This window comes from Leucopleurus acutus (assembly GCF_964270905.1).
Source record: "Leucopleurus acutus genome assembly, chromosome: 17".
NCBI classification, from domain to species: Eukaryota; Metazoa; Chordata; class Mammalia; order Artiodactyla; family Delphinidae; genus Leucopleurus; species Leucopleurus acutus.
This window is the reverse complement of record NC_139159.1, coordinates 43,654,806-43,669,737: the sequence shown is the minus strand read 5'-3', so window position 1 is coordinate 43,669,737 and position 14,932 is coordinate 43,654,806.

The window sequence follows — 14,932 nt, the reverse complement described above, 5'->3', positions numbered from 1 at the left end:
AAGGATAAAAAAAAATATGCAGGCAATTAGTGAGCAAAAAAAGAGACATTACAATATTAATATTAAAATAGATATTAAAACATAATATTAAATTATATTATATATTAAATTATTATACTAATGTTTAAAGTTATATTAAATTAATATTATATTTAAATAGAATATAAGGCAAAAAAATATCACCAGGGATGAAGTTATTATTTAATAATAAAAGGAATAATTTACTAGTAATATATTAAACTCAGAATCTGTATGCATCTAAATATTTAACCTCAATAAGAAAAATAATTATAAGGAGAAATTAATCCAAAATTATAGAAGGAGATTTTAATATACTTCTCTTAAAAAATAATAAATAAAAATTTAGTAAGGATATAGAAAATTTGAAAAATATTATCATGTCACTGCCAAAGAACACATATAGAAAGCTGAGGTACACATATTATTTCAAAATGCATGTAAATGTGACCTGCATGTGACTGGAGAGGAGTGGGGCTTAGCTTTTGCAGGATGGGGGTAAGAATAAAAAGGAGAGTGGACTCACCATGCCAATAGACCAAATTAAGGAACTGGGAACAGCCACATTCTGGGAACTTGATAATATGACAGAGATGACATTAAAAGCATTGTGGACGAGGGAGTATTACATCATAAATGGTGCTAGGAAATTTCATCTCTAAATGGGAAAAAATTGCAACCTAACCACACAGCATACACAGAAATAAATTCTACATTCACTAAACATGAGAAGTAAAGTTTATAACTTTCAGATGAAAATGTAGGAGAATATCTTTATGATGTTGAAGTAGGGTAAGATTTTGTGAATGTGACACAACAGGCACAAACCATAAAAGAAAATATTTGAAACGTTAAAAATCATACATTAAATATACATTAAACATTCTATAAAACAAAAGAAACAATAAACAAAGTTGAAACAGATGCCACAAGCTTGAAGACATTTGTAATGTATTTTAAGGAAAAAACTGATATACAGATAGTAAAGAAACTGTATACATAACTTGGACAAAAACTTTTACGTGTGCACAGACATACACAAATATAGAAAACATTGTTTGTAGTAGCAAAATTATGTAAACAACCTAATGTCAAACACTAGGAAAATGGATATATAAAACTTATTATATTCATATAGTAAAATATTTATTGTACAGCAGTTAAAAAGGATGAACAAAGACTATATGTAACACACATACATCTTGAAAGCATAAACTTGAGTGAAAAATTACAATAAAAACAACATATTTAATATTATACCACTAATGTAAATACACACATAACATTACTGTCATTAAGTAGAAAACATGGACAAGAAGGACAATAATAATTTCTATAATTGTGGTTATAATTAGGTAAAGCTACAATAAAGGTTCAGCTCTATCTGTAATGCTCTATCTCCTTTAAAAAGAGATCTGGGTAAATCATGGCAAAAATAATAACATTTAAGAAATCCAGATGGTGGTTAAATGAGTTTTTGATGTATCATTCTTTGTAAATTTCTGTATTTATAAACATCTCATAGTAAATATATCTTTGAAGAAATCTGCTTAAATATTCTCAACAGAAGCAAATGTTTCAGCTATTAAGATGGGGCCACACAAACTAGTTTTCATTAACATTTGCTGACCTTAGGAACTACAGCCTTTGAGTTTGAGGGAAAGAAGATCACAATTTGAGCAGTTTACTTCCTCAGCAATGTGGTTGTTGTCATCCCCACCTGGGGAAGAGAAGCCCTATAGTGTTCAGGAACCACATGTGTCTCAACCTCTCTTAGTCTTAAAGAAGGATGTCCTATAGAGTGGGAATTCTGCTCTCTGTAGAACCAGTGATCACAAAAAACTTTAGGTTTGCATTTATTAAGAGGGCACCTGGTTTTCCAGGAGGATACCTCTAATTAACAAACCATTAGTCCAACAACAAATAATTACTGGACATCTACTTTGGTTCTGGAGACATACAATCAAACAGGGCATGTGAGGCAGAAGTATAAGGAAATACTACTTCTCTAGTGCAGTGAAATTTTTATTATTTTAACAGCTGTTACCCAAGTTTCTCTCAGAGGGTGAACTGCATTTGACAGATTACTAAGTTCCTTCAGTTAGAAGATATCCTAAAAGTGAAAAACAAACAAACAAAAGCTCTTCTGCATGAGAAAATGTGAATTCCTCCTTTAAAAATGTGGTGGGAGTTGGGGAGTTTGAGGTGAGTGAATCGATGGCTAAGCACAGAAGAGGGAGGAAAAGGACACCAACAAGATAACAAAAGCTTAGATACTTAAAGGGACTATAAGTAGCCCTTTGGTGTCTAAAATGAATTTTAAGGACAGATATAAATATTAGAAAATTGTCATTTCTTTCTCAGAATAGTGCAATGGAATTCTTCACTAGGATGCCAATAGATTCAGTAAGTTGCTGTAAGTACAAATGCTTTAAGGGAGGGACATTTTTATAAAATTGGAGACACAGTCTGGGTTCCTGTTTGGGTTGGGGCTGTCAGGAACAAAGACAACACACACAGTAGCAGGAGGCCAGAGGTTGAGTTGGTTGTGACCATGAAAGTCTTCATGCACAGAAATATGGGGGGAAAGGTTTTGGATTCCCATTGCCTGAAAAACTGGAGGTATGAGCCAATGTTATCTAGATGGCAAGAGGGCAGTAGAATCCAACTTGAGTGCAATAATAAAGGAATATGACACCTGTTTGCTGCGAGAAGAAAGTATCTAATTTCCTGTGGGAGTGATGAAGTTTCATAGGGTATGTGACAGTTGATCTGGGTATTAAAGCCTGCATACATGTGTGCTGGACTGACAAGGTGAGAAAGAGGGAACAGGATAGTCAAAATCAAAGGGCAATAGTGCAGTGGTTAAAAACACAGACTCTGGGATAGATTGCTTGGTTTAAATTCCAGTTCTGTCACTTACAAGTTATAGCCCCATGACTGTTGCTTACTCTCTTAGTACTTCAATTGCTTTTTCAGTGAAATGGGGATAATAATAGCATCTATCCTAAAGAGTTGTTTGTGATGATTAAATGAATCACCAGCACACAGTAAGCTCTCAATGTGTTGGCTGTCGTTATTACATTCAGGAAAAAATGAGTAGTTCAGCATGACCTGCATTGGGATGCCTAGTAATGAATACTGAGTACAGATTGTAGAGGCCTTATCCACCAGGCTAATTTAAGACCGTCTTCTGTTGGTGATGTGCAGCACCACAGCTTTTAAAGTATGGTCAGAGGTGTGCTTCAGAAAGATGTCTGCGGTGGGGTTGGCAGATGCAAACTATTACATTTATAATGGATAAACAAGAAGGTCCTAATATATAGCACCAGGGAACTATATTCAATACCCTGTGATAAAACATAATGGAAACTAATACAAAAAAAGAATGTCTCTATGCGTATAACTGAGTCACTTTGCTGTACAGCAGAGATTGGCACAACATTGTAAATCAACTATACTTCAAAAAAAAAAGGGTAGAAAGATGTCTGTGGCAGTTCCATGGGCAAGGATTGGAAGTGAGAGTGAAGGCAAAGAGAGTAGTTGGGAGGTTTCTGCATTGATTACTGCAATGGAAGAGACAAGTTCCTCACCTAGGGCAGTGCTGGAGCAGGTGAAAGGAACTGGGCTTACATTAGAGTTGTCAATTTCCCATAAAGCCTCATCCCAGCCTCAGAATTCACAATGCTCTAGACCAGAACTTGAGAGCAGAAATATAATGCAAGCTACAAATGCAAGCCACATATGTAATTTCAAATTTTCTAATGGCCACATTAAAAAAAGTAAAAAGAAGTGGGTGACATAACTTTTAATAATATATTTTATTTAACTCAATATATCAAAAATATTATTATTTTGGGACTTCCCTGGTAGTCCAGTGGGTAGGACTCTGTGCTCCCAATGCAGGGGGCCTGGGTTTGATCCCTGGTCCAGGAACTAGATCACGCATGTGTGCTGCAACTAAGAATCCTGCATGCCACAACTATGAACCCACATGCCGCAACAAAGATCACGCGTGCAGTAACAAAGATCCCGCATGATGAAACTAAGACCTGGTGCAGCCAAAATAAATAAATAAATATTTTTAAAAAAGATCTTTAAAAAATTATTTTAACCTGTAATTAAGATGAAAATTTATTAGTGAGATATTTTACATTCTTTTCATAAGCTTTAAAAATCTGGTGTGCGTTTTGTATTTACATCACATATCAGTTCAGACTTGTCATATTTCAAGTGCTCAATAGCCATGTATGATGAGTAGCTATCAGGCTAAAGAAGAGTAAATCCTTCTGCCATCCCTATTGTCTTTCAGATTAGAAACTCTCCAGAAGGTTCTAGAAAATCTGTCAACTTCTTGTTCTGCCCAGAGATGCAAGGAGATAGTTAATCACTTATAGGATCCTTTAGACTGGCACTGGAGATAGGCACATTGGGCTAACTCTGTGTGCTGAAAATCTTTATGATTTCCCAGTGGTCTGATGTTCTGAAGACAATAGCTATAATTTTAAAGAATTTGTCTTATTTCCTACGAACCGCAGGGCTTGCCTATATTGTATCCTAACTCTACAATTAGAGTTAGCCTCACTTAGAGGCTCTAGGGTTGCCTTATAAAGATAAAATTAGCTTTCATGTGGATGAAAAAAATGACCTGAAATGCTTGGATGAGCAAGAGTAGTTGTGAGATTTGTTTTTATATTGAACCATTTATTTATTAAAAACATTGAGTGTCTACTATGCATCAGGCTTGGATTTGGGGGCACAGTGCTGAAGCTGAGACATGATTCCTTCTCTCGTGGAGCTTCTGCCAGGTAGGTAAAAGTTGGAATCATTTGCGCTTGAGCCACCTGGTCCTGGAGGCAGGGGCATGGACTGCACGGTTCCGGAAGGGTTCTTTACAGCTGGTTGTTCTCGATGTCTCCCCTAGTCTGGGGGACTTGTTTGAGTTGCTAAGGTGACAGAGTTGTGGCAAACAAAGACCCTGCCCAGTTGAGGTGGGTTGCCCTCTCCAAGGTGGGTTGAATGGTGGCTTCCCAAAACATATGTCCTTATCCAAACTCCTAGAACCTGTGAAGGTGACCTTATTTGGAAAGAAGATTTTTGCAGATGTAATTAAGTTAAGGATCTCAAGATAATATTATCCTGGATTATCTGGCTTGGCCCTAAATCCCATGACAAGCATCCTTCTAAGGAACAGAAGACGTAAAGACACAGACAACAAGAAGAAGTCACGTGAAGACACAGGCAGAGACTGGAGTGATGTCGCTACAAGCCAAGGAATGTCAAGGGTTGCTGGCACCCACTGGAACCTAGGAGAGAGGCATGAATGGGTTTTTCCCTCAGAGCATTCATAAGGAGCCAACCCTATGTCGGCACCTTCAGTTTAGACTTCCAGCCTTCAAAACTGTGAGAGAACACATTTCTTTTGTTTGAAACCACCCAGTTTGTAGTAATTTCTTACGGCAGCCACAGGGAATGAATACATCCCCCTTTCCTTTAGATTTGGAGCTTTGTGGAAGGGAGCTGCCTTCATCATCTTTGTCAAACATTTATTAATCTCTCACTGGGTTCCTGGTATTAATCGTGGTACTTAGATAAATTCACCAACAACTCTAAGGATCCCGGTTCATAAGTCGGTCAGCCTTCTTTTACTTAAACAAAAACACCTCTCAGTTTTCTCCCAATCTGCTAACTTTTTGTTGTCAAAAAAGGGATCCTCACGTTCATAAACTGTGGGAAGCTCTGGTCAATGAGACGAAATACAAATGCCAATACCATAGCATATACCACCCTTCATGGGGGGAGGGTGTCCTAATTTTCCTCTCTCACATGGTCTACTTATGAAGTATATTCTCTCTTGCTTAGTGTGTATTTTCAGTAACATGGATTTTGATTATTATAAAATCTCTGGTATTATTTCCTTCCCTTTGCTTGCTGATTTGTAGCTCATCCCACATTTCCAAACAGAAAGTGGTAAAATTAGTGTAGTTGTAAAAAAATTAGTTTTAATTTAAACCCTTGTTTGATGTAATATTGTAATTAGTTTTTGAGTTCTATTAACTGTCTTTTAACAGTCTTATATCAGGAAATAAAATACTAATATGGGAAATGAAAGAAAAAAATTTGGCTCCAGGAGAAATCTTTGCTTCGGTCCAAATGGACTTGAACGCACCTCACCATTCAAGCCCATCTGCCTTGACTCTGTTCTCTGCCTACTCATCCTGTCCGTCCCATGTCCAACATTATCTTTTCTGAACAGTCTCTGATTTACCCTGAGCTCCAAAGAATTTGATTCAACACCTGCTTAAGTTCTTTATCTCTCTGTAGTTCAGTGTGTTCACTTACATGTTCTTTTTTCCTTCTGGACTGTGAACTCTTCAAGGACAGGACCTGGGCTCCCTCATCTTTGTGTCCCCAGAGCCCTCAGTAATATTTATAGAATCACCAAAGGATGAAGTAAGTGATCCTCAAATGTGAACTTATATAAAGTAAAACTGGAACAAAATGGTGTAAAAAAGAGTGACGTGTTTGTTGGGTCATTTCATTAAATGCAAATGCAGGAAGCACCTATTAGTTAATGCTTTAAGTGTTAAATCAGAAAATTAAAGAGCTACACAATTTCCCCATAGATTTGGAGACTGAGAAAGTTGCTGGACTGATGGCAAGGCCCAGAGTGGTGCCCCTCGCACGCCGGGAGTGCCCCTCCTCCAGTCACCTTCCCTGGCATATTCCTTCCCCACCCTCTACCAGGGCCCACCCGTGCTGCCAGCTTGAGCAGACGTCACCACTGCTGGATTTGAGCCTCACGCTGCTTTCATCTTCTTCCTGGACAGGGATGAGATCCTTTCGTCTCATCAGTCATCTGCTCCCTGTCAACAGCCTGCTGCTAGAAGCCCCGTGTGGCTCAGGTGTCTGCGGGGAGAAGCCCCAGAGGGCCCGAGGCCGTTTGGAGTAAGCAGAAGGCCCCACAGCCAGCAGGTGCCCAGCAGCCCCAGAGGAAAGGAAACAACCTAGACGCCTTCCCCTAAGAGGTGGTTTTACCAGAAGAAGGATGAATAGGCCGGAAACCATCCCGCCAGCAAACCTCCTCTTGTCAGCTCCAAGCTGGACAAAACAAATGCCCTTTATCTGCAAGTGAGATTGGCTTCCGCAGGCCGATACATCATGCAAAGACAGAGCAACTCCCTCCCAAGGAGCATCATCTTCTCCCTTCTCGCAGTGCCCTGGTCCGCTGGCGGCCTTTCTGCTGGCGGCCAAACAGGTTCAAAAGGGCAGAGGGATAAGGCAGACACTGCCTCTCTTCCCCAACTGGTCCAGCCTGGGCTTGGTCTGGGAGCCCGGTCTGGGAGCCCAGTCTGGAGCTTGGGGGGCAACGGCTTCAGCCTCTCTCTGGCATTGCTCGCCAAGACCCAGCAGCCACAGACCAGTAGGCTGGGAGTGGCTGACTTCCAAGTGCCTTATTTCTCTCCACTCATCCCACCTAGATTGCTCAGAAGAAGCTGGAATTCCGGTCTGCTTAGTGTTTGGATGGCCTTTCATCTCTGGTGGGAGGATCGGGGAAATGACGATCAAACGCTCAGCCTTGGCGATTCAGCAGAATTGATCATGGGCTTTACCCAGCATTGCTGAGGTCCCAATGCATGAGGACAGATTGGTCAGAAGAAGGTTACTTTTGAGTTAAGGGTCCCAATTGAGGGGAAAAAAGGGGACATGATATTTTGAGTTTCCTCTTGATTCTAACCACTTCTTCAGTACTTAATTCTTAGCATGTGAGTCCATGATTTAGGGCATTGCAAAAGAGACTGAGAGCAATGGGAAGGAAAGGGTGACAAGGGAGACGAGAAGAGAGCAAAGGCAGGTAGAAAGGTGAGGGGGAAGGCAAGGGTTGAGGTCATTTGGACAGAAAGCAGGGGAGCAGAAGATACTGTAAGGATAGAAGCCCTGTCCTGCTGAACCCACTTTTCATCCTTTTCTCAAATCCTATTTCTTTCTATCTCAAACACTGCACTGGTTTTGGAAATGCAAACTTGCAACTGTTACATGAGCAGCTAACCTTTATTCTTGAATGTAGAGTCTTGTGTAAAACTCTGGAGGAAGGAGCTTGACTCATAGGACTTGGATCAGTCATCTCCCTTTTGGGAGAGACCATGAGATGGAGTGGAAAGAGTGAAGAGTGTTCTAGACTCAGCTCTCCCCTTAACAAGCTGTGTGACATTGTGCAAGTCACTTAACCTCTCTGGAGCTCATTGTCTTGAACTGCAACATGGCACATCGGATTCTAAGATTTTTTTTTTCTAGCTTTAAAACTGCACAAAATCTGACGCAATCTTTTTTTTTTTTTTCTTTTTGCCGTACGCAGGCCTCTTACTGTTGTGGCCTCTCCCATTGCAGAGCACAGGCTCTGGACGCGCAGGCCCAGCGGCCATGGCTCAGGGGCACAGCCACTCCGCGGCATGTGGGATCTTCCTGGACTGGGGTATGAACCCATGTCCCCTGCATCGGCAGGCGGACTCTCAACCACTGTGCCACCAGGGAAGCCCTGACCCAATCTTTTATCTGCTTAAAAATTCTACAGTGCTTTGCCCACTGCCCTCACTTAGCATAGCATGGTAGATCCCCATCGACCTCTCCAGCTGTGTCTTTTCCCTCTCCTTTCTTTATTTTCAATATCCACGCCATCCTGAAGTAATCACAGTCACTCTCTCTCTTGATTCTGGTCTCTGAACATGCCATTCCGTCTCCTTAGAATGCCTACTCTCTCCCCTCCCCACCCCTGAACTCTTAGTTTTCCTTTAGGTCTCTGCATCTTCTGGGACGTCTTCTCTGACCTTGCCCTCCCTTCAGCCAAATTAGGCTTCCCATCTATTCTTAAAGCCGCTGTGTTTATCCACATGCCACTTTCTAGAGGATAATTGCTCTTCCTATCAATCTGCCTTGTAGACCTTGATCTTATTGAAGGCATGAGCCATCTTTTGTATTTACGCCCAGTTCGGAGATGTAACACAGTGAATGCAGTAGTGAATCATTGACGCTGACCTTAGAGCTTTTGTCTATATCTTTAAAATTTTTTTCTTAGAAATACATAGATGAAATATTTTCTTTAGTACGAGGAGGCAGAAGGCAATAGGACTGGCAGAAAATGAGCAATAAAACAAGTGTATTTGGACCCCAAAGTCCTCTGGATTCTGTTAAAGAACAGTATATACTTTCGGACTTAAGGATGTGATGTGGCTTGTTTCAAAGACTTGGAAAGCATGGGGCTGACCTCAGCAGTGCTGGCCCCTTGGGGGAAAACACAATGATGTTAATTGAAGCTAAAAAGTGGAGGGGCGTTTAGAGACGTGAGCAAGAGAACCTATCTAGGTACATTTTCTTAATCCCTTTTATCCTTTTTCAGTGACTTTGTTACTCACGCCCTCACTCACCCTCATTCTTAACTACAGAAGCGTAAGGTCGGACCTTCATCTGAATCACAGCCTTCCCACATTATCCCAGCAACAGTGAGAAACCACGCTTTGGAGTAACCTGGGGGCGATTCCAAAACATTGCAGGAGAGTCAAAAGGGCACATGAATGTCATTACTTACTGAGCAAATGGGAGGCAGAAACTTCGGAAACACATGCTCATTAAAGAAAAAGTGAAAAATGGAGAAACAGAGCAAGAAAAGAAAAGAATTGACCTAAAGTCCACACGCCCCTCCCCAAAGACAATTACCAAAGAGCTTCGTAGGTTTTATTAACTTCTTTTTTTTCATGCACTTTTTACCCCCTTTGCTTTATTTTAACATTAACACATTAACTAATACTGTATATGCGATTTTCAAAACTTTTTAACTTAAGTTGTAAAAGAAAAATCTTCTTATTTTATGTGTACTTTAAGTAAACCTTTTGGGTTACTTTTTACTGTTTCAATGTTTCTATTTTTTTAAGTACTAAATAGTTATGTATCCACAGTAAACAGTAGAGACTGAGCAAAAGTAAAGAAAAATTCAAGTTGTCATCAAATAAAATTCACAATAAACTTCATAAGGAGTAAGTGAACATTATATAAGAAGCTCCTTTTCTAGAACAAACAAGCATTTCTAGAGTGAATCTGGGTAAGCCATGGGCTTGTGAAATGGGAGGAAAAAGAAAAATTTGTGGTTCCTGGCTTGTCTCTCCCCCAAAGAAGGGAGGAATCAACTGCTGTTCTTTTCTCTCTATGATCAGGCCAAGTAGCCCCCAAGGATCCAAATCACTGTTGTTTTCCAACCTCTGAGAGTTAGCGAGATGGTCAAAGAGGTCCTGGGCCAGCAGGCAGTACATTCTCTCCTGCTGGGGACACCAGGAGGCAGAGTTGCCTCAGCGCTTCTGGAGCAGAGACCTGTCTCTCTCTTCTCTTCTGCCAGGAGCTGTCTGCTCTCTTCAGCTGGGATGACGGAGGCTCCCAAGCACTGCCACAGAAGAGGCTGAGGGACACACGAGGGAAGGAACTTCTGCTTGCTCAAAGGGATTTCTCTCACAGCTCCCTGAGATGCCATGAAAACAAACTTCATTCAGGTAAACACCTCTGAAAGGATTAACAGGTGCACAATAGCTATTCCCTAACACAGAAGCCATTCTAGATGTGCATGGGAAATGTAAGACTGTCAATGATAGAGAGTTTAGTTAAACAATAGGCAAAGCCTTTAAGATATGATTTTGAAGAAAGTGGAAACTTTTAGTTAATACGTAACTTCATCTAAAACCCCTTTTCCTGTTGACTCTAGCTATTGAGTAACAAAGCTGGTAAAAGTGTTTTTTTCTTTTTGGTGTTGTTTTGTTTTCTTTCGAAATGTAAACTTTATTTCATATCCCTATTTAGTTCTAGCTGATCTATCTGAGAAAGAGTGAGGAAAAAGAAGAATTATAAATAGCTAATATCAGCACTTATCAAAACAATGCTGTCAAGTGACTAGGTATCCAGACAGGACACATAGCTGGAGAAAATCCTGCTCTTTTGTATTAAAGGATTCTAATAGACAGAAACAACTTCATTAAGAGGAGATAAGACTGGAATAAAAGTTCAAGAACCGTTTTTCTCAATATAATATTTTTTAAAATGCAATGGTATGGAGATGTACAGTTACATAAAAATAATACAAGTAATTAAATTACAGGTGCTTGAGTGACTTCTAAGTATTTCAGGTATCATTATCAAGTATTCTCCTAGTAGGACAAAGGAAAGAGGGATTTTGTAGAGGGCTGTGGAAAGAAGGGAAGGATTGCGATGTAATTTTGGGACAAAAAGATTCTTGGATGACAGCTGATCATACTTGCAACCTCAAATTCCTGTTACATCTCCAGTCCTCTTATGAGTTCCAAACGGTACTATTCAGCTAACAGTTATTGAGTACCTGTGTCCATCAGATTTGACTGCTTTCTGGACATCACCCACTCCCTGTGCCCACCTGTATGTCCAAAGACATTGTTCACTTCAGAGAGGGGGAAAGAGACATGCCTGGAGACAGACAAGAAGATAAAGCCTTGACCACTCAACATCTTCCACTCAGGAATGATCCAAGGATGTTTAGGGCTAGGGATGTGTACCTTGTTGCTATTGTTCATAGTCATATAATCCCCTTCCATTGCCTGAAACCTTCAGCCAAGTCCCCTCACATATATTGGTAGTACTCTGGAGAGTAAAAAGGCATTGCAGTGCTGAGTAGGGCAACATGAAATGAAGAAAACTAATACACAAGAAATATGAAAAGCAGAATGGAGTTTAAGAATACAACAATTAAGTAGAATCTTGGAGATAAAGGCAATTAGGAGAAATTTAAGTGCTTAGTCACACCTCATACCTCAACTATCCCTGGGGAGAAATATAGGTTTTCCCCACTATACTGAGTATGGTGTTTGAGACAATTTTAACTAAACCTTAAAAAACTCAGTGAGTAGTTTGATATGTAATAACCCAAAACTGGAAACAGCCTAAAAGGATTCATCAGTGGGTGAATGGATAACCAGACTGAAGTACACGCATACAATGGAATACTACTCAGCAATAAAAAGAAATGAACCATTGATAGATTCCACAACTTGGGTGGACATCAAGGACATTAGGCTAAGTGAAAAAGCTAATCTCAGAGGGTTACACACTGTGTAATTTCATTTACATAAACTTTCAAAGTAATAAAATTCTGGGGATGGAGAACAGATCAGTGGATGCCAGGGGTTAGGGGCTAGGGCAAGAGGGGTATGACATTTAAGTGGTAATGTGAGGGAGTTTCCTTGTGGTGATGCAACAGTTCTGCATGCTGACTGTGGTGATGGTTACATGAATCTACATGTCATAAAATTTAATAGAACTATATATATATATATAATACATATAAAAACTGTTGATATCTGAATGCGATCTATACTTGGTTAACAGTATTCTAGACACACTAATTTCCTGGTTTTGAAAATAAGATATTTCATTTGAGACAGCCGAATGAAGAACACACAGAAACTCTCCTATTTTTACAACTTCTTGTGAGTCTTAAACTATTTCCAGGGACTTCCCTGGTGGCGCAGTGGTTGAGAGTCCGCCTGCTGATGCAGGGGACACGGGTTCATGCCCCGGTTCGGGAAGATCCCACATGCCGCAGAGCAGCTGGGCCCGTGAGCCATGGCCGCTGAGCCTGCACGTCCGGAGCCTGTGCTCCGCAATGGGAGAGGCCACAACAGTGAGAGGCCCGCATAACGCAAAAAAAAAAAAAAAAAAAAAAAACTATTTCCAAATAAAAATGTATATACAGTCAATTCTCATCATTTGCAGTCGCTATGTTCTTCAAATTTTCTGTGAACACTGAATTAATGAGTACTGACCCATTCATTGCTCCTAGGGGAAAATACAAGGTTAGGTACCTGCAAGCCTCTGGTCATAACATTTCAACAAGTGATCAATACGTAAGCTTGTTTTACATGTGTTTCTGTTTAAAGATGTTTACCAGATATTAAACAGATTTAATATCTGTTGTTGATTCATTGACGTTGAATTCCCAGCCACCAAGACTATAACTCATTCCTGAACAAAGCTTATCTAACAAACATATTTTCTCCCTAAGGCACATCACAGCCTTCTTGTGTTTAGGAACATTAGACAGGACTCCAGCATTATGCCTGAGGCCATTTTAAACAGTGAAATCACCAAAAAAAGTGCAGAAGCTTGAAAAACTATCATTATAGAGATGGCAAAAAGGACACTTGTTTACAGTATGACAATATGAGAACTGAAACAAGAGAGCCGTGCATTGCCTTGTCTGATCTCAATTGGGAAAGTGTGTGTAGAGCCACTCGAATATTTGCTGCTCTGCCCATGTCCACAAATGACTACAAAGAGCCATGAGTGTTGATTTTGAGATTACAAATAAATTTTAGTGAGCAGGTGAATCAGCAAATATGAATTCTGAGAATAATTAGGATTGATTGTATATGTCTATATTTGTATATGCACACACACATACACATATAGGCACATACATACGTATATAGATACATAAACACATACATACATATACACACATACATATATAGGTATATATATATGTATACACATATGATCATATTTTCTTTGTAGTTTAGAGACTTGCAGCTTTTCTAACTTCTAGGATTTTTTTGGTCTCACATTAACTGCTATGTCTACACTGGCCTCTGTCAGAATTATTTAGAAGGCTGTGTTGGCTTTCCATCTATCAGCCTCTCTTTTTTAAATCTCCCTTTCTTTCCCCAACTCATAGTTAAACATTTGAACTTAGGTGACCAATGACCCTAAACTCCAGCTTCCCCTTCCATGACTCACACTAGCTCTTTCAAAAACAGCTAATGACGCCCTTCCCATTGAGGTATAAATGACTGATAAAGGTCAGTGAGGGCCCCTTTTTAGGGACCAATTTCCATTTTCACTTAGACAAGAGAAACCAAGTTCAAGTAGAATATAATTTTAGGCATTGAGCCCCTGGATGGAGGATCTGCACACACAAACATTCCTCACCCAATGTAAGTATATATAGGTAAGATGGAGATCACGGGAAAGCATTCTAGGTATTCTTGAAGTCATACTTCCCAGTTAGTTGCCTGTTTGAAAAACCCACTCTAATAATATTAAATCTGGGGACTCTGTTAATAAGGCAAGTTTTCTGAAAAGTAATAGCTGTTCTCCCCTTCACTGGAACCGTGTGACTTTCACTGCTAGGAAGGTGGGCTTTTAAAGGTCCCAAGAGGAATCCCATTCCTCACTATTATTAGGAATTACCAGAGTTCTTTCCTGCCCATACTGGGAATGGTCTTTTAGTGACTGTAAGCCTGAAGCTCTTTTTTTTTTTTAGAATTGGGGGAGGCTTCCTAGAGAAGGTGATGATTGAGGTGAGGTCTTTATTTATTTATTTATTTATTTATTTATGGCTGTGTTGGGTCTTCGTTTCTGTGCGAGGGCCCTCTCCAGTTGCAGCGAGCGGGGGGCCACTCTTCATGGCGGTGCGCGGGCCTGTCACTGTCGCGACCTCTCTTGTTGCAGAGCACAGGCTCCAGACGCGCAGGCTCAGCAGCTGTGGCGCACGGGCCCAGTTGCTCTGCGGCATGTGGGATCTTCCCAGACCAGGGCTCAAACCCATGTCCCCTGCATTGGCAGGCAGATTCTCAACCACTGTGCCACCAGGGAAGCCCCTGAAGCTCTTTTTGACTACATGGAATGGCCCTTCTCATACTTGGTACCTATAACCATTATATTCTCCATTATGAGTAAATTGCTTTTCTTCACTTTGGTTTCTCTATAATCCCTTGTAAGCATATGCTAGATCTGGAACACTTATACAGAGCCTCTGGTTAGTGTATTTCTGAGAAGTTAGATAAGGCCAAGCTTTAGTTAAGCTCCACATAGTTGAGTGACATAGAGCTGTTTTTGGCTAATGGCC